General features: G+C 38.9%; 1 pseudogene; it reads right to left on the reverse strand.

Moving 5' to 3' along the window:
- Nucleotides 4517-27565, reverse strand: LOC110265379 (annotated as a pseudogene).

Consider the following 27576-nt stretch of genomic DNA (forward strand, 5'->3'; position numbering starts at 1 on the left):
AGTCCGCTGCTAGGCAGGACGGGATAAAGTTTTAGGATCGCCTCATTAGGCGGGACGGGACGGGCACGCCTACCCTTTTTGGCGGGCCGGGGAGGGGTGGGCTTCCCCGCTTGTCACCCCTAGTATTTAGAAGGATCATTAAGAATCAAAAGAAAAGGTTACTATATTATATATATAACGACTATCTTACGTGTACATTAAAATTAACTACCAAAGTCAGCCACTAGTATAAAATACATATCGGAATACAAATACATATTGAAAATAAATTAAACCACTCATATATTTATACATAAATACATTAGTGGTTGATTTTGGTGTACAAATAGCGTTTTTTATTATATAAATATAGATAAGTATAAGTAATGCCTTTAATTTGTTATTAGCGATATCATCATGATCTAAGTATAGTATTTTTTGGTGAGGGTATTACATTTTCTTACCAATTATAGCTACACTATATGGTCAATTCTAGTTGCTTCTTTTCTTTATGTAATAACTTCACCCAGTACATGTCGTGGTCCTAAGTTTGATTTCTTGAGATACTTAATTTATTAGTGAAATAATTGAATTGCACTACTACTATACATAATCCATCCATATATATAACTAATCAATTATTATTCAATAAGCTATGCCAAACCACGCGCAATGGAGTACTGTCCCTACGTAAATATGCAACAAAAAAATGCATGATGTTACGGATGCTTATAGTTGGTGCCAAATCCATTTTGGTGGAAATCAAAGAGAATAGATCTCAGAAAACGAAAGCTAATAAATAGTTAGCGAGGAAGAGCATGCAATGTCTAATCAATCTTCATTTAATTTGTAGCTTATCTCTTTTAGAGAAAAGATGAGGAAGGTGGGGGACCAAATTGAAGTAACCTTCCATTTGAAGTCATATTCCAGACACTATTTTCTTTCCCTTATATCCATAAATGTATAAGAGACTCAACTGAGTCCACACACATGTGGTCCTGTTGTTGCTTAACGTGAGACGAAAGGAATAAATAAGGTTTCCAAATTAGCTTTTATAAGCCGAGACAGCTATATATATATATTTACTATCGACCTAACAAAATTTAATTGTGCACCAATTTCTTTTAATGCCTCAACTTTAGCTTTGCCTAGTTGCCCATATATTTATATACAACTATGCTAGATATATACTAAAATTAGTCATTAATATAAAATACATGTTAAAATTAAATATAAAATCTACATTAAAAATAAATTAAATTACATATGTATTTGTACATAAATATATAACTGATTTTGGTGATAAATTTTAACGTACAAATAATATTTTTGATTTCAAGATAATAGATTGTGTGTATCTTGTCCTTTCTCTTCATTTTAGTTTTGGAAAAAAATTAAATAATAAGATCGTTTATTAAAAATATTTCTAGAATAAAAGAAAGCCTCCCTTTCACAATGTGATGAAATCGAATTTAATTCGTGCATGCTTGGTCGGCTTTTGTCTCTTTTATGTGAATTTGTAATATACGGCGAGCAGCATTTTGGTGGCCAGTAACTATCACATGCTACGATAGCTCGCATTCTATTTCTTTTTAAAGCATAATATTCACCTATCCGATGGTAATAATTAACCACACCACACCTCGTGATTTCTCACATTCTAATATATATAAGAGTGACGATTTTTTTCTTATATTTTTAGAGAAAGATTACTTAAATATCTAAAAGTCATACGTATTAATATGACACTTAATATTATTTAAGGGAAAAAAAATGAAAATTAAAGGCACTTTAAAATAGATTCGGTCTTGGTGTTGGTAACATTTTCTGACATATAACTCGTCGAGGATGTGGTCCGATGTCTGAAGTTTTTTGCACAGAGCACATAATCGGCATGAAATGGTGACTTTAAGCTATAATTCGGCTGGAGAGTTTTTCGTCGAAAAATCTTGAATTGTTGTGGTCACAAACAAATCAAGAATAGGGGATGCCGTGATGGTGCACTGTGTACATGCAAAAGGCACTTTAATACTCACATCAGTAAGTATTTAAAAAATAGGGTAAAATAGTAAATTGGTACCTAGGTTTGAGCATAATTCTGTTTTGGTCCTTAAAATTTAAAGTGTTCTATTTGAATCCAAAAAAGTTTTATTTAGCATCAATTTAGTCCCACAGTGAGGTCAAAATTAAATAATTAACAAAATGTCCTACATAACAACAGTACAAGAACAAAATCGATAATCTAGAGAACAAGTACAAGCTCCAGAGGCATAAAATCAACCATTGATACATCAATACATTTACTTATTATTTTTTTTATAATATAAATAAAATATTTTCTATAAAACTAAAGAAAATGATAAATAAATGTATTGATGCATCAATGGTTGATTTTGTGCCTCTGGAGCTTGTACTTGTTCTCCAGATTATCGATTTTGTTCTTGAACTGTTGTTATGTAGAACATTTTGTTAATTATTTAATTTTGACTTCACTGTGGGACTAAATTGATGCTAAATGAAACTTTTTTGGATTCAAATAGAATATTTTAAACTTTAAGGACCAAAACAGAATTACGTCCAAACCTAGCTAGGGGACCAATTTAGTACTTTACCCTAAAAAATAATAATTCTATGAGAATATAGAATATTAGAAATAAAAGTATAGAAACATAAAGTATCAGATAATGTAATTTGTAGAATTTTGTTTTTGTTGAGTTTGGCCGGTGTATATCTTGTCCGCTGGTGAATACTTGTAAGCTCTCCATCAAGATGAGGTATACGTCGGTAATGAGAGAACAAGGGGTAGATACCTGCAAAAGACACTTCGACGCTCAAGTCAGTAAGTGTTTAAGAGGTATAAAAATAATTCTATGAACATAGAATGTAAGACATGAAATAGAAATTATTATGTGTTGTGTGTAATAATTCTATGAATATAGAATGTAAAACATGATATAGAACTTATAGAACTTATCATGTTGCCCCTGAGATTAGATATAGAAGGTTCCTTTTATAGGAATAGAATTGATGAATGATATTCATGTTATGACCGTTTGGTCATTAAGATTGAATGATGGTCATTAAGTCGGTAATAAAGGTGTTGGTTACAAGCAAAGAATAAATGATAATTAACGTCGAGTTATAACTCATAATGCACAATAAAGACCGAGTTATAAGGTGACGGATCACAGCCCCCAAGCTTTGTCTGCCGATCATATGATCCAGGCTAAGCTTAGAAAATAAAATGATTTATAACTCGGTTAAAAGATAAGTGAATAATGATATGGTGAGCCCCCAAGCTTAGTCGGGTTATTATGTCGGCACTTATTCAAAAAATAATTGAGTGATAAGAGTCATTCAATCAAGATGATTGTGTGGGGGATACTTTTCCACTTAAGAACAATTTTAGCAGTTGATTGTATGTGAACTGAAAAGTTCAGAGATAGATATCCATTGACGGAATCGATTGTATGATCTGAGGATATAATGGTTAATTGTTTTGGAAATTTTTCCGACCCACAACAACTTATTGATAAATTTCTCACTTAAAGCAATTAGTTATTGAATATTTACAATTTATAGTGAAGGTCTGACATGAATAAGATACATTGAGAAAATGAATAGGTATAAAGTCGCAACGTATATTGAATAATATATATTGTAAAAGTAAAATAGTTCAAAGTAAAGAAAAACTATACCTTGAAGTTGATAATTGTCGAGAAGAAGACGACATATATGAATGTCATACATGCCAAATGTAATTTTGTTTTGTAGGACATGCTTTAATTTGATAATAAAGCAATAAAATAACAGTTATTGAATTATACATTTAGTATAATGTTTCTAGCAGTTACAATATGGCGAAGGATATTCCTCGTGCAATAATAGTAAATTTTGAATGTTTGCATGTGTTTTTGCTTAACTTTTTGTATTAAACAAATAGTAACATAAAAGTTAATAGCATAAAGTGAATAGTGTAACAGTTATATACAACTAATTTTTGATGGAATCCAATTTTAAGATTTGAACTCATCATTACCATCATTTAATTGTATAAATGAAATTATTAAGCAATAAGAATATAATACATAATGAAATAAAAACGCAATTGACATGGTTGTTATATGTCATTATTGTATAGAACATATATTGAGGTTTGAATATAACTAATAAATCAATAAATATTAGTTACACAAAATATAAATGCAAAAGTATGTTGAATAAAATATATAATTTTACTTATGTAAATAGAGAACTTTGAAAAAGTAAGCAAAATTAATAAGTGAGTTTGTGCTCGAATTGATTGAAAGCCGAGTTTGTTTTTGGATTTGTTCATTGATCGATTATGAGATGTGAAATATTATGATACGTAAAAATGAAGCAATTTGAATGTATAAAGTACATACTTTATAAAAAGTTAGATAGATTAAAATTTTATAAGAGGTATTAAATAAAATCTTAAACAAGATTGTTGAGATTGGTTCAAAAATTTGAATGTAAATCAAGTTTTATAAACCTAAGGGGAGTAGGAATTATTTTACTCGTCCCCACAGACGGCGCCAATTGTTCTTGTTGAGTTTGGCCGGTGTATATCTCGTCCGCCGGTGAATACTTGTAAGCTCTCCCTCAAGATGAGGTATACGTCGGCAATGAGAGAACAAGGGGGTGGATACCTGCAAAAGACACTCCGACGCTCAAGTCAGTAAGTGTTTAAGAGGTATAAAAATAATTCTATGAATATAGAATGTAAGACATGAAATAGAAGTTATTATGTGTTGTGTGTAATAATTCTATGAATATAGAATGTAAAACATGATATAGAACTTATAGAACTTATCATGTTGCCCTCTGAGATTAGATATAGAAGGTTTCTTTTATAGGAATAGAATTGATGAATGATATTCATGTTATGACCGTTTGGTCATTAAGATTGAAATGATGGTCATTAAGTCGGTAATGAAGGTGTCGGTTACAAGCAAAGAATAAATGATAATTAACGCCGAGTTATAACTCATAATGTACAATAAAGACTGAGTTATAAAGTGACGGATCAAATTTAATAGACTTCTCTGTTGAGATATACAAGGTTCATTTTATACGAAAAAGATTGATGATAAATAGTATTGATGTTATAACCGTTTAGTTGTTAATTTCGTTGGTTAAGTTTGAAACTCATAATGAACAATTAAACTGAGTTATAATTTATATAGAGTAACGGGATCATATTCAATTCTTAAAAATACATTTTTTAATTGTATAATAATGTATAGGTTTCTTATTCATTCTTGAATGTGCATTATTATACATGTTTTTATTTTATTAGACACTCGTAGGTGAGAAGGGATATATGGCAATTGTTAAGTTTGATCTTGCAAAAGCATTAGACTCCCTTGAGATTTTATAGTTAGATGAACTCCTGAAAGATTTGAGGCTAAACAAATGAGCGCTTTGTTTCTCTTATTGGGCATTATTGCATCTCATCATTCTCTATTGATATTTTATGAGATGGTGAAGGCACAACGGAAAGGTGTTTTTAAAAGTAATGTCTAACTTGGTCCCTTAAATTTAAATTATATATCAATTAAAATTTTTTATTGTTGTAAATGATCAATTACGTCTCATAAATTGAAAAACGTAAATTTACGCTTGTCTCTGAGTGAATTTTCATCTTAACAAAGCTGATGTATATTAAGTATAAACTTGTCATTCCAGCTATACACTAATGTGCTGAAATTGGTTCTCAAATTTATTTTCTAAAACCCAAATTAGTCCATTTTAAACTAAAAAATTCTAACCCTCCTTCGCCCCTAATTTTTATCATTGATGAGCAGATATTTTATACGCTTTTTTGTATCATTTTCATATAATTTTTAGTATGCTTTGCTTAGTTTTTATTAATTTTTTAAAGATTTTAGTGTTAAAATCACATTTTTGGATTCTACTATGAGTTTTTCTGTTTTTGGAAAATTTCAGGTATTTTCTGGCTGAAATTGAGGAGTTGGAGCAAAAGTTTGATTCAGAGACAGAGAAAGCACCGCAGATGCTGTCCGAATCTGACCTCCTTGCACTCGGAAGAGATAGGTTTTAGTGCAAAATTCATATTTTTGGATTATACTTTGAGTTTGTGTGTTTTTATGCAATTTCAGGTATTTTCTGGCTGAAATTAAGAAGCTAGAGCAAAAGTCTGATTCAGAGACAGAGAAAGCACTACAGATGTTGTCCGAATCAAACCTCCTTGCACTCGTAAAAGCTTTTATGGAGCAATAGAAGTCCAAATGGAGCGTTCTCAATGGCTATGGAAAGCTGACTTTCAGAGCTTTCCAGAAATATATAATAGTCTATACCTTTTTTCGGATTAGAAGGCCCAAAACTGGCGTCCAACGCCAGCTACCTGCCCACTTCCAAGCGTCCAGCGCCCAAAGAGCAGAGTCCAGCGTTCAACGCCCTAGAAGCCTCATAGCACATGGATCTCATCAAAACTCAGCCCAAACACTCACCAAGTAGACCCCAGAAGTGAATTTTAGCACTAGATTGACTGTTTTACCCTTACTAGTCATCTGTTTAGAATTTAAAGTGTATTTTACATCTCTCTACAAGAGAGGCACATCATTCAGCATTTTTTCATTTATGACATTGTATTTTCTTTCAGTATGAGTTTCTAAAACTCTTAGGTTGAGGGGAGGAGCCCTGCTGAGTCCTATGAATTAATAAAAGTATTACTATTTCTTCTTCGATCCGTGTTTGATTTATTTCTAAGATGTATACTCACTCTTCAACGTGGTGGATAGGATGACCAGTCACAATCAGCTCTGTTCATCACATTAAGACGAACGTGCCTGACAAATACCCATGTCTACTTGGGTTCGTGTGAATACGTGACTGGAAAGCACGAACCAACAACAATGTTTATACATCTCTCAGACGATTAATCCACGACTTCGTTGGGGACTTCTCGAGACACCAGTTTAGCCGATTTCTGGGGAGATTAGGGTCTCCGTGGTATAGGCTAGAATCCAAAGAAGCAGCATCCTCTGATCCAGAAGATTCAACCTTGTCTGTGGCATTTTGAGTAGGATCGCCAGGAGAATGAACTGCTAGAGCTTCACCCTTCGTCAGATTGGATGACCACGGCCAATGGCGTTCAATCTGTAGTGGAGGAGATCAATGACCATGGCCCATGGCGTTGATCACATATAGTCTGCCATAGAAGAAATCATTCACAAACAGAGAAGACAGTGATACCAGAGTTAATTCAAAAAGATAAAGCAACTCTAATCCTTTATCTTATTCCTATTACTGATTTTAATCCTAACACAAATCCATATCCAACAACCTTCTGATTTCGCCTGACTAAGACCTGCAAGATAACTATAACTTGCTTCAAGCCAACAATCCTCGTGGGATCGACCCTGACTCGCTCAGGTATTACTTGGACCACCCAGTGCACTTGCTGGTACAGCTGTAAGAAAGTGTGGGGATTCGTGCACCAATCATCTATTATTCTCTTCTGTTTTTTGTCTTTTCTTCTTCGGTTCATCTTTGATTTATGTGTTGCATGTGAAACCTCCTTGATCTTCTTCATCTTCTTAGAGTCCTTTTCCTTCTCTTTATCAACTTCCTCTCAACATTATCTTCCTCTTCCTTCTTTGGTTTATTGTCTTCATTGTCACTGATATCTTTTTCAATGGTCTTCTCAATCCTAAGATAAATGGAACATCGAATTAATTCTAAGTGCTTTGATGAATAGATTTTTGACGGTCTAGAATTTCACAAATGAAACCTCGTTGCAAGTATAGTTTCTAAACCAACAAAGAATCCTTTCATACAAAAATTTGGTTGTCACAAGTAACAAACCTCTATAAAAATAATAACCGAAGTATTCAAACCTCGGGTCGTCTCTCAAGGAATTGTAGAGAAGTGTACTTATAATTGGTTATGAGATTGTATCTTTTTGGGATTTTGAATAAGGAACAAGAAAAGTAAATTGCAAGAATTGAACTAATAACTAATAAAGCTCTTGGCAAGGTATGAGAATTATAAGTCCTATCCTAGCTATCCTTATCAATTGTGACATCAATTGTCCATTGCTCCTACTTAGTTAACCTCTAACTATGAAGGAAAGTCAAGTGGATGAATCAATTTGATTCCTCAAGTCCTAGTCAACTCCTAAGGAAAGACTAGCTTTAGAGGGATCCAAATCAACTAGCAACTTTCAATTATCAATCAACAAAGGAGTTTGATAACTCAAGAGTCTCCAATTACTCAACCATAGCCAAGAGGAGAAAAGTCTACTCTAGAACCCAACCAAGCATTTTATCAAACACTTGTGTTCCGAGGGTTACCTGAAACTGTAGGTCGATCTCAGATGAGATCTTCAGTACTGGTCGGAGATGACATGTCCGGCTGGCTGGTGGCAGCCGGAGCTGTTGTGTCTGACTTGTTGGACGAGCTACACTTTTGATCCTTGGTCACCGGAGGGTGGGGGTACCTGCAAGAGACTCCGATGCTTAAGTTAGCATGGGTATTAAACATGTTTTATGTAGAATCAGAGTATGAGTTATACCTGGGTGCTCCAGTGTATTTATAGTAGATGGGGCTGACCTTTCTGATAAGATAAGTTAGTTATCTTATCTTATCTTTATCTTATTTTGGGTGAAGTCAGCTTATCTTCAAGGGAACCGCCTTTATCTCTATAGGCTTGGATGGCCTTTGGATTTGGGTCGTGTTCCTCTATTTGGGCCCTCTATTGGGCTCTCCTGTCGGTTTGGCCGATCTCTTTGAGAAGAGGTCGGTCGCCATGTCGCTAAACATCCCGGCCGGGTTGGAAAGCTTGACCCAGGGTATGAACAGTGCCCCTGCTTGAGCTCGGTCTTCTTTTTTGAGGTCGAGTCCTTGACTTCGGTCCTTCTATAGTGGAGCCGAACTCAAGCATTTCGTCGATTTTTCCCTTTTTGTAGAATCTTTTGAATGTAGAACGTTTTTCTTTAAAAGCGCACGCTTTCACATCAGTGCTTTGGAAACGTGTGAGGGTTTAATACTTTCATTAATTAGCATTAATTGCCCCGTTTTTCCTTTGAAGCTTTTGATTTTTGAAAACCCAGAAACGGTTTCTCTTCTTCGCTCCTTTGTAACTTCTTCACATTTTCTTCCTTTGTTCTCTCGCTCTCTGTTTATTGCCCTCATTTCTGCTTTTTCTCGCGTTGCGGCGTCGCCCGGCGAATTTTCTGGGCAGCTTCCATTTTTACGCCTCCTTCTTTCCTCCAAAGCTTCTTCCTTCTCCAGGTGAGTTCCATTCGTATTTTCTTTCTCTTTCGTTGCTTTGGCTTTGTGATCAAGTTTTGATTTTTCTTTAGAGAAAGTTTGGATCTTTCTGTTTTTGTCGCACCTAATTGTTGTGTGTTCTGGGGGTTTCTTCGTCTTCTGTAAGATCCTTTTTGCTTTTCTTGTTGCTTAAACCTTTTCCAGGGCTTTTGCATGTTTTCGCCATTTCTGCTTGCATCTTTGATGGTGGTTTTTGCTTGATTCTGAAAAAGGTTGGGCCTTTGATGATTTTTGCTTGGCATTTTTTATGTTTGACCATGCTTTTTGCTGATAGACTGTAGAAAGGTAGTGATTTTTGTGTTTTTACTTCCTTTGTTTCCTTTGAAACCTTTTTCTTGTTTGATGAGTGCCGGGACGTAATCTGTAGGAATTTCCTTTTAACCTTGGTTTGTTACTGCCTCCAGAGGATTCCCTAGGACTTTGGTTTGAGTCTTGGGGTTTTCCTTTTCTGTTTGTTCGTCTGTATCATATTAATCGAGTTGTTTTTACCCCTCGTCCGAGATGTTTTTTCTTTTAGTAATCCTATCTTCTTTTCTTATTGTAGGACTAGTTGGACTCATGTCTTCTCGCCATAACGTTGTAGAGATGTCTTACCAAGTTCCCGAAGGCATGGCCGATTGGGTGGACTCAATGGTTCTTATATGTGTCTCTTTGGCTGATTCTGAGTTTTGTGCGCAGCTTAGGCAGTTTCATAGGGTCTATAGTAATGCCGGCGATGAGAAGAATTATGAACTTGTCCCTCCCTCTTCTGAAGAGAGAGTTTGTTTCTCTACTCGGGTTGTTAGAGATCGCCCTTTTTTTCTATGCTTATGACTTCTTTTTTGGTCAGCTAGGTATCACCCTTCCCTTTACTGAATTTGAGACCAACCTGTTATGGTCTTGTAATGTTGCTCCCTCTCAACTTCACCCTAATTCCTGGGGCTTCATAAAAAAATTTTCAATTGTTGTGCAATGGTTTTGGTGTTCCCGCCTCGCAATCTCTCTTCTTCTATTTATTTGTTTTGATGAAGCCTGGAGTAGTAAAAAAGAAGGCGGCTTGGGTCTCCTTTCGATCTTCCCAGGGGAAGAAGGTCTTTTCCATGTTTGACGAATCGTTCCGTGATTTTAAAAATTACTTTTTCAAGGTCCGAGCTGTTGAAGGAGCTCGGCCCTTTTTTCTGGATGAGAATGATGAGCCCGCCTTTCCCTTGGAATGGCAAAAAGATGTGCGAGTGTCCCGATACACGTAGGAGATGTTGGATGAAACTGAGCGAGCTTTTGTGACCGTCTTGGAAGAACACTGGGGTCAACCTCCCCATCTCGATACAAAGAAATTTTTAACCAATCCCTCTCTTCTTCAAACCGAGCTGGGTATTTTGCGTTCCTGATTTTCCCTTTATTATCTGTTTATTTTGCTTGTAAATGCCTTTCCGACTTGCAGCTTCATTTCTTACTGTTGTGTTTTGCAGAGGCAATGAAGAATAATGAATCCATGAAGGCTTTTAAAAGAGCACAGAAGGCGACTGCTGCTAAAAGCATCTCGGCCAAGGCGGCCGGGGAGGGATCTTCCCAAGTGCGCGTGAAGCCGTCCATGCCGAGTTCTCCGAGGAAGATGATCCCCACTCCCCGAGTTCGTCTGGCTGACCCTCCCTTGACTTCTGTCGCTCCTTCTGGCGTTCCTCCCAATAAGAAATAGAAAACAGCTGAGCCTTTTAACCTTGATACTCCCGACTTTAATGCAATTGAATTCGTGGATCAGCAAATTGGTCCCTATGGTGCCCTTCCCATGGACGATGTGTCCATTCTTCGCCATCTGGAATTTATGACCCAAAACAGCATTAAGATGGCGTATATGGGAGCTGCTCTGTATCGAACTGCCCAGAATCTTCCTCTCCATGCCACCAAAGAATTTATGGAGGAGGCAAAGCAAGAGTTCGACCGGATGAAGGGCCTTAAGGAGGAGCTTGAGGTAAAGGTTGCCAAGTTGGAGAAGGATTTGGAGACTGAGAAGGCGAGTTCCCTTTCTCTAGCGGCTTCTGTGAGGCTGGCCGAGGATACGGCTATGAGACATAAGGACAGTTATGTGACGTCTTATCGGGAGGTGGTGCGCCTGAGGGAGGAGCTGGAGAGTGCCCGGGTAGATTACTCTGAGCTTCAGGGTCATCTCGTTGGCAGTGTGACTGCTGCTTACGAGAACCTGAAAGAACAAGTTCGGGTTATTGCTCCCGAGGCCGACATTACCCTCTTCAGCCTAGATAACGTTGTCAGGGATGGCAAGATTGTCCCTGATGACGAGGATGATGATGATGTTGAACCTCCCCCTGTGTCCTCTGCCAAAGTGTCGACATCTTCCGCTCCTTCGGCTGTGTCTGATCCGGATTGCCAGATTCTGAATCGGGAGGATGGAACTGTGGATGCTGTGCCTATTCAGACTCGCCCTCCTTCTCCTTGTCCTGATGCTGCCAAGAAGGCTCCCGATGTTTGCTGATTTCTCTCTGCATATTTGTGCAGCTGGCCCGGCTTGTGGGCTCTTAAACTTTTATTGTTTTGTTAATTGCCGACACTTTCTAGTTGCTTGTCTAGCAAGAACAAAGTAGCTTGCTAGCTTTTTTTAGGTAAATTTTGGTGGCCTCTGAAGCTTTATAACTTTGTAGATTATATCATGCTTTTTTGCGCTTGACTTGGTATCTCTTCTAGTTTCTGAGAGTGTTGGAACCTTGCGGCTCGGCCTCTTTGGATTGCTTTGTACTTTATAGTTTGTAGCTTGGATCCTTTGAGGTTGTGGCTGTGTGGGTCCGACTTGTTTTTCGGTTTTCTCGCTCTTGCTTGTATTTTCAGCGTTTCATAACTGATTTCTTTATGTTGTCTTCTACCAAGTTATCTTTGTAATCCTCTTTCTTGGACTTTTGTCAGGTCTCTTTCAGGGATTACTCTTGTTTTGTAGGAGGCCGACTTCTTTACGTCGTCCTCTTCTAAGTTATTTTTGTAATCCTCTTTCTTGGACCTTTGTCAGGTCTCTTTCAGGGATTACTTTTATAACTTGTTTTGTAGGACGCTGACTTCTTTACGTCGTCCTCTTCTAAGTTATTTTTGTAATCCTCTTTCTTGGACCTTTGTCAGGTCTCTTTCAGAGATTACTTTTATAACTTGTTTTGTAGGAGGCCGACTTCTTTACGTCGTCCTCTTCTAAGTTATTTTTGTAATCCTCTTTCTTGGACCTTTATCAGGTCTCTTTCAGGGATTACTTTTATAACTTGTTTTGTAGGAGGCCGACTTCTTTACGTCATCCTCTTCTAAGTTATTTTTGTAATCCTCTTTCTTGGACCTTTGTCAGGTCTCTTTCAGGGATTACTTTTATAACTTTTTCATTTTTGGGCCGACTTTGTTATGTCGGGCCCTTCTAAGTTAAAGTAATCCTCTTTAATAGGGTTGGCCAGACCTCTTTCCAGGGTTTACTTATAACTTGGGTTGACTTGGTCCGACTTCTCAACGTCGGCCAGTCTTTAAGTTATTATTTAGCAATCCATAAGACCTCGTCAGGTTCTTTTTCGGATCACTTTCGATAACTTCTTACATTATTCTGTGTTCATCTTTGCCGATTTGTAGAAGGTGGTTCCTATCTTTAGATCGTCTTTTAGGTGAATCGCGTTTTCACCTTTATCAGACGATTGTCTTTATCGTGATTGTGCAGTGAAATTGTTTTTTACTTTATGCCGATCTGTTGCTTTATAATCGGACAATGAATACTTCAGATTAATGCGTCTTGGACATTTGTAGAATATTTAAAAATATATTTTATTCAAAAGAAAGTGCAAATATATACATGCGGGAATTTTTCATCCCTATAAGTCGGATAGTGTCTGAGTCTCACTTGGTGCCTCATTAAAAAACCTTTTCAGGAAAAAGAGTGCATCCAATAATGAGATCTTTTACTTTTTCTAACTGTAGTACCTTCTTAGGTTGCAGGCGTGCCATGATCTGGGAAGCTCTCATCCGTCGAGTTCGGAGAGTCTGTAGTAGCCCTTCCCGAGTACTTCTACAACTCGGTAGGGTCCTTTTCAGTTTGCTGCCAACTTTCCTTCTCCTGGTCGAGTCGTTCCAATATCATTTCGGATTAAGATGAGATCATTCTCTGTGAAACTTCTCGGCACTACCTTTTGATTATATCTGGAAGCCATCCGACGTTTTAGTGCTTCTTCCCTGATCCGAGCTTTTTCTTGGATTTCAAGTAGTAGGTCGAGTTCTTCCCTCTGAAGTTGAGAGTTGGCTTCTTCATTGTAGTGGACTACTCTGGATGACCCTTTCTCGATCTCTACTGGGATCATTGCCTCCACTCCATATGCTAGTCGAAAGGGTGATTCATTTGTGGTGGAGTGTGGCGTTGTTCGATATGCCCATAGGACTTGTGGAAGTTCTTCGGCCCAAGCTCCCTTTGCATCTTGTAGTCTCCATTTCAACCCAGCCAATATGACTTTGTTGGCGGCTTCAGCCTATCCATTGGCTTGAGGGTGTTCGACGGAGGTAAACTGGTGCTTTATATTCAAGTCGGCTACTAGTCTCCTGAAGCCTGCGTCTGTGAATTGAGTGCCATTGTCTGTGGTGATGGAGTATGGAACCCCGAACCTCGTGACAATATTCTTGTATAGGAACTTCCAGCTTCTTTGAGCGGTGGCGTTGGCTAGGGGCTCTGCCTCAATCCATTTTGTAAAATAGTCTACTCTGACTATGAGGAATTTTACTTGTCCTGATCCCTGGGGAAAGGGTCCGAAAAGATCAAGTCCCCATTTTGCAACTGGCCAGGGCAAGGTTACACTGATGAGCTCTTCTGGCGGGGCGATGTGGAAGTTGGCATATTTCTGACATGGTGGACATGTCTTTACAAATTCTATAGCCTCTTTCTGTAAGGTTGGCCAGTAGAATCCCGCCCTTAGTACCTTTTTGGTGAGAGCTTGTGCCCCGAGATGATTGCCACAAATACCACTGTGAACTTCTTCTAAAACTTCCCTTGTGTTGGAGGTCGGCACACATTTTAGTAGTGGTATTGAGATCCCTCTTTTATATAGGGTGTTGTTTATGATGGTGTAGTACTGAGCCTCTCGTTTTAACCTCTTCGCCTCTTTTTCGTCCGTGGGGAGTGTTTCTGATTTGAGGTAGTTAATTATGGGAGTCATCCATCCTTGATCCCGATCTGTTATGGCTAGGATTTTTTCTTCTTCCGAAATTGACGGGTTCTGTAGCATTTCCTGGATGAGGCTTCTATTGCTTCCCCCTGCTTTGGTGCTGGCTAGTTTCGAGAGTGCGTCAGCTCGGGCATTTTGTTCGTGGGTATGTAGCAGATCTTATATTCCTCGAGGAGTCTGAGCTGTTCTTTGGTTTTATCCAAATACTTTTTCATGGTGGGATCTTTGGCTTGGTAGCTCCCCGTTATCTGTGAGGTGACTACTTGTGAATCACTGTAAATGTTGAGTTTTTGAGATCCAACCTCTTTAGCTAGCTTCAAACCAGCTAATAGCGTTTCATATTCCGCCTGGTTGTTTGAAGCCGGGAACCCGAACTTGAGGGAGAGCTCAACTTGGGTTCCTTGGTTGCTTTCTATTATCACACCTGCGCCGCTTCCAGTCTTATTTGAAGAACCGTCCACATAGAGATTCCATTCTGTGGGAATTTCCAGGGCATCTGTGAATTCTGCGATGAAGTCGGCCAGGTATTGTGATTTGATGGTCGTCCGAGCTTCATATTGGAGGTCGAACTCGGATAGCTCGACTGCCCATTGTAAAATTCTGCCTACCAGATCTGTTTTCTGCAATATTCCTTTTATGGGCTGGTTGGTTCGAACCCTAATGGTGTGAGCCTGGAAGTACGGGCGAAGTCGTCGAGACGTTAGAATGAGGGTGTAGGTAAACTTTTCTATTTTCCGGTAGTTCAACTCGGATCCCTGTAGCGCTTTACTAATGAAGTAGACGGGTTGTTGCCCACTTTTGTCTTCTCTGACTAGTGCTGAGGCTATTGCCTGGCTTCCTACTGCGAGATATAATATGAGCGGTTCTCCTTCTCGTGGTCGAGATAAGATAGGTGGCCGTCCTAAGAATTCATTGAAGTTTTGGAAGGCTTGTTCACATTCTGTTGTCCATTTGAACTGCTTTCCCTTCCTCAAAGTAGCATAAAAGGGGAGAGATCGTATCGCTGATCCTGCTAAGAACCTGGATAGGGCGGCCAATCTCCCGTTGAGTTGCTGTATTTCTTTGACACAGGTTGGGCTCTTCATGTTGAGTATGGCTTGACATTTATCCGAATTTGCGTCAATTCCTCTTTGCGTGAGCATGAAACCTAAGAATTTGCCTGCTTCTACTGCAAAGGTGCATTTCGCAGGATTGAGTCGCATGTCATGCTTCCTTATAGTGTCGAACACTTGAGCCAGGTCGGACAATAATGTCTCTTCGCTTTGTGTCTTTATTAACATGTCGTCTACATAGACTTCCATGATTTTTCTGATGTGATCTGAGAAGACTTTATTCATTAGCCTTTGATAAGTAGCTCCCGCATTCTTGAGACCGAAAGGCATCACAATGTAGCAGTAATTCACTTTCGGCGTTAAAAACGAAGTCTTTTCTTGATCTGGTGGATACATGGGGATTTGGTTGTATCCCGAGTATGCGTCTATAAACGAGAGGTATCTATATCCGAAGGAAGCGTCTACCAGAGCGTCGATACTTGGGAGTGGGTAAGGATCTTTTGGGCAGGCTTTGTTGAGATCGGTGTAATCGGTGCATATTTGCCACTTCCCACTTGATTTTCTCACCAAGACGACGTTGGCTAGCCATAATGGGTACTTGACTTCTCTTATGAATCCTGCCTCCAGTAATGCTTGTACCTGTTCTTCCACAGCTTGGGATCGCTCTGGCCCATGTTTTCTTCGTCTCTGCTGTACCGGCCGAGATCCTGGATAGACTGCCAACTTGTGGCACATTAGTTTGGGGTCTATGCCTGGCATGTCTGCGGCTTTCCATGCGAAGAGATTGACATTGTCTCGTAAGAATTGTACCAATAATTCTTTTGAGTCTCCTTTCAGGATCGTGCTGATATTCGTTGTTTTGTCTGAGGTGTCTCCGATCTGAACCTTCTCTATCTCACCTTCTGGCTGCGGACGGAGTTTTTCTCGTCTCTGAACTCCGCCAAGCTCAATTGCATGAAACTCTTCTCCTCTGTCTCTTAGGTTTAGACTTTCGTTATGACAGCGACGTGCTATCTTTTGATCTGCTTTTATTGTGGCTATCCCCTCTGTAGTTGGGAATTTCATGCATAGATGTGGAGTCGAGACTATTGCGCCGAGTTGATTTAGTGTTGTCCGACCTATTAGAGCATTGTAGGCTGAACTCACGTCGACCACAATGTAGTCTATTTTGGGTGTCCTGGATTGGTTCTCCTTTCCGAAGGTTGTATGTAGTGATATGTATCCCAGTGGTTGTACTGGGTATCTCCGAGTCCGAACAGATTGTTCGGGTATGCCTTAAGCTCTTTGTCTTCTAGGCCGAGCTTGTCGAAGGCAGCTTTGAATAAGATATCGGCGGAGCTCCCTTGGTCTATTAATGTGCGGTGCAGATTGGCGTTTGCCAGTATGATGGTGATGACCATGGGGTCGTCGTGTCCCGAGATGATACCGGATGCGTCCTCTTTAGTGAATGTGATTGCAGGGATGTCGGGTGCTTCCTCCTTTCCCTCGACATGATATACTTCTTTGAGATATCTTTTGCGAGATGATTTGGAGATTCCTCCCCCTGCAAATCCACCGTGTATCATGTGGACGTGTCTTTCTGGTGTACGAGGCGATCGCGCGGTTCATCCGATATCTTCGTCCCTTCGTCTCTTTCTTTGATCATCATCTCGGGTGGCCAGAAACCGATCTAGTTTTCCTTCCCTCACCAATTTTTCTATGATATTCTTTAAATCGAAGCACTCATTGGTCGAGTGCCCTCGCACTCGATGACATTCACAATACTCATTCCGGTTTCCTCCCCCTCTTTTGCCTTTGAGTGGCCGAGCTGGGGGTATTCTCTCCGTATGGCAGACTTCTTTGTATACGTCGACTAAGGATACCCTGATAGGGGGTGTAATTGTGGTATTTTTTGATTTTCTCCCCTTGTCAATCTTCTTTCCTTTTGGACTCCTTATCTTTATCTCGGTTGGGGACCCCGCATTTGGAGGTTTCTCCCAACCGAGCATTTTCTTCCATGTTGATGTATTTTTCTGCTCGCTCCTGTACTTCATCTAAGGAGGTAGGGTACTTCTTTGATATAGATTAGCTAAAAGGTCCTTCTCGTAGGCCGTTAATGAGTCCCATGATGGCGGCCTCTGTTGGCAAGCTTTGTATGTCCATGCATGTTTTGTTGAATCTTTCCATGTAGTTGCGGAGGCTCTCCCGATCGCCTTGCTTGATCCCCAGTAAACTGGGGGCGTGTTTGGCCTTATCTTTTTGGATAGAGAATATGGCTAGGAATTTTTTGGCCAGGTCGTCAAAGTTTGAGATGGACTTTGGAGGTAAGTTGTCGAACCATCTGATTGCTGTCTTCGTGAGAGTTGTTGGAAAAGCTTTGCAGCGAACGGCATCTGAGGCGTCGGTGAGGTACATTCTGCTTCTGAAATTGCTGAGATGATGGTTGGGATCTGTGGTACCATCATACAAAATCATATCTGGGAGTTTGAAATCTTTTGGAATTTTGGTTTTCATGATTTTCCTGGTGAATGGATCTTGTTCTTTGCGTGAATTTTCCTCAGGAGTGGCCAGAGGAGCTTTTGCTTTGAGATCGGCTTCTAATTGCAATAGTTTGTCTTCCAGTTCTCGACGTCGTCGTACCCCTCTTTGAAGATCCTTCCCAACCTCTCGTTGTTGTTTGGTTTCTTTTTCAAGTTGCTTTAAGCGATCTTGAAGTGCTTCTATTACCCTGGGATTTGATGAGTTTTTGTCCCCGTTGGATTCCGGAGTATCCTTTAGCGTAGTGTCCGCGTTCTTGTGCGGCGTTCTGTTTTCTAGATCTGAATCGTGGTCATTGTCATGGCCGTCCGCCATGGTGTTGGCATGACTTCCAGGTTCCCCGGCAACGGCGCCAATGTTCCGAGGGTTACCTGAAACTGTAGGTCGATCTCTGATGAGATCTTCAGTACTAGTCGGAGATGACGTGTCCGGCTGGCTGGTGGCAGCCGGAGCTGTTGTGTCCGACTTGTTGGACGGGCTACACTTCTGATCCTTGGTCACCGGAGGGTGGGGGGTACCTGCAAGAGACTCCGATGCTTAAGTTAGCATGGGTATTAAATAGGTTTTATGTAGAAACAGAGTATGAGTTATACCTGGGTGCTCCAGTGTATTTATAGTAGATGGGGCTTACCTTTCTGATAAGATAAGTTAGTTATCTTATCTTATCTTTATCTTATTATGGGTGAAGTCAGCTTATCATCAAGGGAATCGCCTTTATCTCTATAGGCTTGGATGGCCTTTGGATTTGGGTCGTGTTCCTCTATTTGGGCCCTCTATTGGGCTCTCTTGTCGGTTTGGCCGATCTCTTTGAGAAGAGGTCGGCTAGTCGGACCTGAAGAGGTCGGTCGCCATGTCGCTAAACATCCCGGGTCGGAAAGCTTGACCCAGGGTATGAACAACTTGGAAGGCATAACATAAAAACATAGAAATTAATAAGAGATAATAAAACCTAAGCAACCAATTGCATGGAATCAATAACAACAAATGAGAAAAGAAGTAATAAACATGAAATACCTCAATTTGCATTAAATAGAAAATCAAATCTAACATGAGAATTCATAAACTAAAGTGGCAACATAAAGTAATCAACAAGGGGAATAAATAAACTAGAAAGCTAGAACAAATAAGAGCATAAGAAAAATTAATTAAATAAAGATAGAAATCTGAAATTGAGAATAGCTAAACCTATGAATCCTAAAACCTAGAGAGAGGAGAGAGCCTCTCCCTCTAGAAAACTACATCTAAAACCTAAAATTATGTGAATCAAAGTTGTATGAATGAATGTATGATTCCCCCACTCTACAGCCTCTAATATGTGTTTTTCGGGCTTGAAACTGGGCCAAAAACAGCCCAGAAATCGCCCCCAGTGATTTCTGATACGTCCAGTACGTGGCTCTGTCACGCGTACGCGTGATGCATGCGTGCGCGTCGCTTAACTGCATGGCAACCATGGTAAATTGTATATCATTTTGAAGCCCCGGATGTAAGCTTTTCAACACAATTGGAACCGCCTCATTTGGACCTCTGTAGCTCAAGTTATGATCGATTTATTACGAAGAGATTAGGCTTGACAGCTCAGCAATTCCTTCAATTTCTTGTATTCCTTCCACTTTTGCATGCTTCCTTTCCATCCTCTAAGCCATTCCTGCCCTATAAACCTTGAAATCACTTAACACACATATCACGGCATCGAATGGTAATAAGAGAGGATTAAAATTAGTAAATTTAGGGCCAAAGAAGCATGTTTTCAATCAAAGCATAGAATTAGGAAAGAAAATGTAAAACATGTGAATTATATGAATAAGTGTGAGTTTAGTGGATAAAATCCACTCAATTTAGCACAAGATAAACCATAAAATAGTGGTTTCTCAATCTCCCCACACTTAAACATTAGCATGTTCTCATGCTAAGCTCAAGAGAAGCTATAAAGGAGTGAAGAGGAATGGTAGAAAGTATGAAATGCAACCTATCTATATGAATGCAACTAAATGCAAAATGCTTTTACCTACTTGGTTAAAAGTAAACAAATCTTTTAAGAAAAAATATGAACTGGATTTCACTAATTCAAATTATAAAAATGAAGTACAAATAGACTTGCAAGAAGAAGATAGCTCATGAAAGCCGGGAACAAAGAATCGAGCATCGAACCCTCACCGGAAGTGTATACACTCTAATTACTCAAGTGTTTAAGGTTTGATTCTCTCAATTCTCTACTAACCTTACTTTCTAAGACTTGCTCTTCTTCTACCAATCAACAAAAATTTAATGCACAAATACACAAATCAAGAGGTCTTTTAAGGGTTGTAATGGGGTCAAGGTCAAGGTAGAATTGTATTTGGTCAAGTGGACTAAAATCTGAATCCTTAATTAACTTAAACTTTCCACCTAACTTAGGACAATCCATGTAATCAAAATGCCAAACCTAACTATCCATTAACCATGTTTTCCACATATTCATGCATCCTAATTCGAGTACAGTACATATGCATTGCTATCACCATTTACTTTGGGGCATTTTGTCCCCTTTTATTATTTGCACTTTTTCTTTTCTTTTTTTTCTCCTTTATTTTTTTTCTTTTTCTTTTTATATATTTTTTTTCTTCTATTTTTCTCAATGCATATGATTAAATTATTGAATGCATGAACATGTCCTAAACATTTCTCTCACATTTTCATAAAGATATATAATACCCAATTCTTAAACCAAATGTTTCCAAACCCAACTTTCCCACACTTAAATCATGAACACTCTCACTAGTCTAAGCTAACCAAGGAATCAAATTAAGGACATTATTATTTTTCGCTTAGAGTTAATGATGTGCTAAAGTGAAGAATAAATGGGGTTAAAAGGCTCAACATTGGTTTACAAAGGATACTGAAAAGGTTAAGACCATATGGGTATGTAAGCTCAGTGAAACAAGGCCTCAATCATACAAGTTCATGCATACATCAAACAATGGAAATATAGAATTAAGCAAAACAAAGATCACAATTTTAAAAAGAACAACAAACACCAAAAATAAAAATATTGATTGATAAAATGCAACCAATCAAATAGGCTCAAAATCTCATAGGTTTTGTGTGTTCGAGCTCTAAACCATGTTCTAAAATAAATTTCTTCAAGCAAGTTTAACAAAAAGTTTGATTCAAATTTGTGAAATGCTCGAAAATAGTGTCTTGAAAAAGAATTTATCACTTCAACCAAGTAGTACCTAAAATATGCATAAAATCTAACAAACATGCAATCAAACATGCAAATGCAACAACTAACTAATTAACCACTGGTGTTGAAAATAAAGTAACTAACCCGTGGAAGTCGGTATCGACCTCCCCACACTTAAAGATTGCACCGTCCTCGGTGCATGCAAAGAGGTGCAAGTGGATGGGTTGCTATAACTGATGCTTTTTCTCAAAAGATTGTGCACAAGAACTCGTTTGTCGTTCCATTTAGAAGTGTTCCGTTTTCCTTCTTGGTGGCCATCCTGAAAGAAGAGGAAAAAGGAAAAAGAATAACCCACGAACAAAGATATGAAAAGAAATAAAATATATGTGGGCGATTTCCAAACAATAAGGTTCTCAACTACATGGTAGCTACAACATGCAAGTAAGGGAACAATGGAAGTACATGGCATGTCAACTAAATCGCAAACAAGTTAAGAAGCACCCAAAATAATGTAAGAAATATGCAACAGTTGAGTAAGAAAATTTTAACACCAGTGATAAAATAAGAAATTAGCAAAGAAGATAAAACCATGAACAAAATTAAAATGCAATGAAGAAAAGTATGCAAATGCAATATGTAAGAGAGAATGAAAGAGAACAAGGATGAGAAGGGAGGAGAAGAAAGTGAGAAAGGAAGAAGAAGGAAAGAGGAAAGAATAAGAAAGGAGAGAAGAAAGAAGTAAAATGGGAAACAGGTCGCGACGCATAAGCGTCGCCCACGCGTACGCGTGGGTGAGCAAAATCACAAATGACGCGTAAGCATCGGTCACGCGTATGCATGACCACTCGTCGTGCTAGACCCACGACTCCAACCTGATTCCCACCCAACTCTCTGTTCAATTATCAAATGACGCCGAATTTTCATTCCATGCATACGCGTCGCTGACGCCTATGCGTGGAGTGGCTTGTGCTCCAAGCATCCCTCCCGCACAGTTCCAGCGTAACTTTCTGTTCAATTCAATAGAGAGCGAAATTCACATCGACGCGTACGTGTGGGTCACGCGTATGTGTCACATCCCTCTTTTTTTTTTTAATGAATCAGAATGAAGGTAAACATGTAGAACTGGAAATGAATACTGATATTAATAAAATAAAACTAATGAACAGGAAAGATCATACCATGGTGGGTTGTCTTCCAGCTAGCACTTTTAGTTATTGTCCTTAAGTTGGACATTTAGTAAGCTCCTTGTCATGGTGGCCTGTGCTTGAACTCATCCAGGAATCTCCACCAATGTTTGCAATTTCAATAGCCTCCGGGATCCCAAACTAGGCGCATAAAGCCTTCAAGCAAGGTAAAGCAAGTGACAAAGCCCCAAGAGTGTTGATTGCTAGAATAAATTCCGGGGTCCCAAACCTTGCTTTTGCACCCGTCTTCTTGTTGATCATCATTTTTCCACTTGGGTGGTGAGCAATTGGAATTCTCACTGAGACATCCAAATAAGCTCCTAGACCCATTCAATTGAGACTTTTACCAACCATTGCACTTAGACCTTGAACATCCAACCATAACGAACCTATGATTGTGACGCCAACCACTAACCATCTCCCTTTTACTCTTAAAACCACAAAGAGATCTGAGTTGTCCATCCGTCTCAAGTAAACCAAATTCAAGTGGAATGAGAAAGCTAAGGGATATGAATTTTACCCACTTGAATGTTGTAAAGGATGATGGTGACTTAGGAAGGGGGACCTCCCCACACTTTGACAAAGCAAGGTCCACTCCCTTGTGCTCTTCTTTAATGATCTCCACCTCTTGACCAGCTTTTTCAACATTAACCTCGTCTTCAAGTTCAATGGGAGAGGATTCAATTGTGGATAGAAATTCATTGATTCTTGAATCCATCTCTGGGTCAACCTTCTCCAAGTTTTCAACCATGACATGCCTTAGAGATTGTACACCCTCCTCAACATCAAATTCAAACGTCTTGGAAGGAGGCTCTATGACTTGAGTTTCCCATGGAGGTTCCGCATCTCCTAAGTCCTCAACCACTTCCTCTTCTTCAATAATTTCTGCTTTCTCCACTTGCTCTAGTACAAAATCTAACTCCTTCTTGATGTCTTCCGCTTCTTGACAACTTTCTTTAAGGGTCTCTGGTACCTCCACCTTTTGGGTCTCCTCTTGCTTCTTTTGAAGTATATATGCATGAATCCGATCCATTAAGTCCCTTAGGTGATCCCTTCTCTTTTGTTCCATGTTAATAGCATAATTGGGCTCATGTGGCTCTTGGATTGATGGATATGGATGTTCTTCCATAAAGGGTGGTGGTGTACTAGAGCTTGAGGGTTGAGTATTCGAGGTAAAGGATTGATCCATGCGGGATATAAAAGCTTGGATAGTAGAGGTTAGACCAGTGAAAGCAGAGGTAAGTGTGGTTTGAAGCTCTATTTGCCCTTGGCGAATAACATCAAGGGTGTTGTCATCCAGTGGAGGTTGGGGTGGATAGGAGGGCTCATTATTTTGGAAAAAGAGTTCATAATAGGAAGGTGGTTCTTCTTGGTAAGGGTATGGAGATGGTGAATATTGAGGTGGTGGTTTTGGGTATGGTTCATATGGTTCGTATGGTGGTTGGTGTGGTGGATAAGGGTTGGGGTCATATGGAAGTGTGGTGCACGAAATTGTGATGTCCAGGTTCAAACATTCCCTGGCAACGTGAGCAACTTGGTACGTGCAATCGTGATTACACTTTGATTTTGTAGAATTCATGGCTCTTTCTTTCCCTGGCAATGGCGCCAAGAACATGGAGCCAATACCATGGTTCACAACTTCGATACAACTAACCAGCAAGTGCACTGGGTCGTCCAAGTAATACCTTACGTGAGTAAGGGTCGAATCCCACGGAGATTGTTGGTATGAAGCAAGCTATGGTCACCTTGCAAATCTTAGTTAGGCGGATATAAAATAATCATGGAGTTTTCGAATAATGAATAATAGAATAGGGATAGAGATACTTATGTAAATCATTGGTAGAAATTTCAGATAAGCGAATGGAGATCCTTTTCGTTCCTCTGAACCTCTGCTTTCCTGCTATCTTCATCCAATCAGTCTCACTCCTTTCCATGGCTGGCTTTATGTGATACATCATCACTGTCAATGGCTACTTTCGGTCATCTCTCGGGAAAATGATCCAATGCCCTGTCACGGCACGGCTAATCGTCTAGAGTCATCACCCTTGCCAATGGCTTCATCTTATCCTCTCAGTGAATAATATGCTCACGCACCCTGTCACGGCACGGCTATTCATCTGTCGGTTCTCGATCATGCTGGAATAGGATTTACATCTTTGAGGAACAGCAGAGCTCCACACCTTAATCTATGGAGTGTAGAAACTCTACCGTATGAAAATACATAAGTGAAGGTCCAGGCATGGCCGAGATGGCCAGCCCCCTAAAATGTGATCAATAGTCTCCTAAGATGATCAATGGATTAAAACTGAGACCAAAGATTTTTAATACAATAGTAAAAGGTCCTATTTATAATAAACTAGTCACTAGGGTTTACATGAGTAAGTAATTGATGCATAAATCCACATGAAAACATCCCTAAAAGTAACTAGATCCTACTAAAAACATACTAAAAACAACGTCAAAAAGCGTATAAATTATCCGCTCATCAAAGTGAATGATTGTAGGGGGCTTGTGAGTATTGTGGTTCAGAGTTATGTTGATGAGGGGTTCATAAGCATATGGTGGTGGTTGTTGACATGTACAATAAGGACTACCACATCCACTAGATTGATATGGTGGGGCTTGTTGAATTGGTAACTACAAAGAGGTCCACCATATCCATTGTCTTGATACGCATCTCGGAATGGCTCTTGCTCATAGTACGTTGGTGGAGGTTGATTGTCACAAAAAGATCCACCATAACCATGGTCTTGGGATGCATCGTAGAATGGTACATTGGAGGAGGATGTTGCCGAAAGGGTTGATCAAATCCTTATGGCTCCTCCCATCTTTGATTGTTCCAACCTTGATGCATGCTCCCATTATGGCTTCCATTCCCTACAACATAATTTGAACTAAACTCGTAGCCAAAGGGGGTGAGAATTCATAGCAACAAATAAAAATAAAAACTAATAAAAATAAATGAAAATAAACTCCTAAAACTAGAAACACTAACAAAGAAACGAAAAAGCAAAATTATTCACAATATTCACAATAACCAATAATAAGGCACACGTTTGCAAGTCCCCAGCAATGACGCCATTTTGACGAACGGATTTTTGACGGTCTAGAATTTCACAAATGAAACCTCGTTGCAAGTATAGTTTTTAAACTAACAAAGAATCCTTTCATACAAAAATTTGGTTGTCACAAGTAACAAACCCCTATAAAAATAATAACCGAAGTATTCAAACCTCGGGTCGTCTCTCAAGGAATTGCAGGGAAGTGTACTTATAATTGGTTATGAGATTGTATCTTTTTGGGATTTTGAATAAGAAACAAGAAAAGTAAATTGCAAGAATTGAACTAATAACTAATAAAGCTCTTGGCAAGGTATGAGAATTAGAAGTCCTATCCTAGCTATCCTTATCAATTGTGACATCAATTGTCCATTGCTCCTACTTAGTTAACCTCTAACTATGAAGGAAAGTCAAGTGGATGAATCAATTTGATTTCTCAAGTCCTAGTCAACTCCTAAGGAAATACTAGCTTTAGAGGGATCCAAATCAACTAGCAACTTTCAATTATCAATCAACAAAGGAGTTTGATAACTCAAGAGTCTCCAATTACTCAACCATAGCCAAGAGGAGAAAAGTCTACTCTAGAACCCAACCAAGCATTTTGTCAAACACTTGGAAGGCATAACATAAAAACATAGAAATTAATAAGAGATAATAAAATCTAAGCAACCAATTGCAAGGAATCAATAACAACAAATGAGAAAAGAAGTAATAAACATGAAATACCTCAATTTGCATTAAATAGAAAATCAAATCTAACATGAGAATTCATAAACTAAAGTGGCAACATAAAGTAATCAACAAGGGGAATAAATAAACTAGAAAGCTAGAACAAATAAGAGCATAAGAAAAACTAATTAGACAAAGATAGAAATCTGAAATTGAGAATAGCTAAACCTATGAATCCTAAAACCTAGAGAGAGAAGAGAGCCTCTCCCTCTAGAAAACTACATCTAAAACCTAAAATTATGTGAATCAAAGTTGTATGAATGAATGTATGATTCCTCCACTCTGTAGCCTCTAATATGTGTTTTTCGGGCTTGAAACTGGGTCAAAAACAGCCCATAAATTGCCCATAGTGATTTCTGATACGTCCAGCACGTGGCTCTGTCACGCGTATGCGTCGTCCACGCGTACGTATTGCTTAACTGCATGGAAACTATGACAAATTGCATATCATTCTGAAGCTCCAGGTGTTAGCTTTCCAACGCAACTGGAACCGCCTCATTTGGACCTCTGTAGCTCATGTTATGATCGATTTAGTACGAAGAGGTCAGGCTTGACAGCTCAGCAATTCTTTCAATTTCTTGTATTTCTTCCACTTTTGCATGCTTCCTTTCCATCCTCTAACCCATTCCTGATCTATAAACCTTGAAATCACTTAACACACATATCACGGCATCGAATGGTAATAAGAGAGGATTAAAATTAGTAAATTTAGGGCCAAAGAAGCATGTTTTCAATCAAAGCACAGAATTAGGAAGGAAAATGTAAAACATACGAATTATATGAATAAGTGTGAGTTTAGTGGATAAAATCCACTCAATTTAGCACAAGATAAATCATAAAATAGTGGTTTATCATGCTTCTTTACAAAATCCTTAATTCTCTTATCCTCCAAATACTCTAGCTATTAAAACCAAAAATAATATCAATCACTCAGCAATTATCTCATATTGCAAGCTCAAATTAAATAACTTTCAATTATTTTTTTTAAATAGTATAAAAATTTTTCTAAAGTATAAAAACTAAGCATGCATAATAATTTAAATTGATGTATATATCTTACTGTGTTTCTAAATAAAGTAATACATAAATAAACATGTTCTTCGCCTGGTCTCCCTTGCGGAAGAGAGGGCATTTGGTTCCTCTTCCGAGTTGCTCCCCACTAGTATCATTGGCCATAGTGAATGACCATCCGCCTACATTACCAAATGTACTGCTCATCATCGTTATACTTGGTTGCCACTATCATCTTCTTGGCAACCAATCAGTACGTAGAATAGAACCCAATCATATCGATGTCAGCACCGGCTTGCAGCGTCTCCATGAATTTCTTCATCCCAGACCTCACAATTGTTTCCAAATTATTCACCAGATCTACGTGCACAGAGAAATAAATCATTCATGAGGAGAAAGTTT

This window comes from Arachis ipaensis, chromosome B01 (assembly GCF_000816755.2).
Source record: "Arachis ipaensis cultivar K30076 chromosome B01, Araip1.1, whole genome shotgun sequence".
Lineage (NCBI taxonomy): Eukaryota > Viridiplantae > Streptophyta > Magnoliopsida > Fabales > Fabaceae > Arachis > Arachis ipaensis.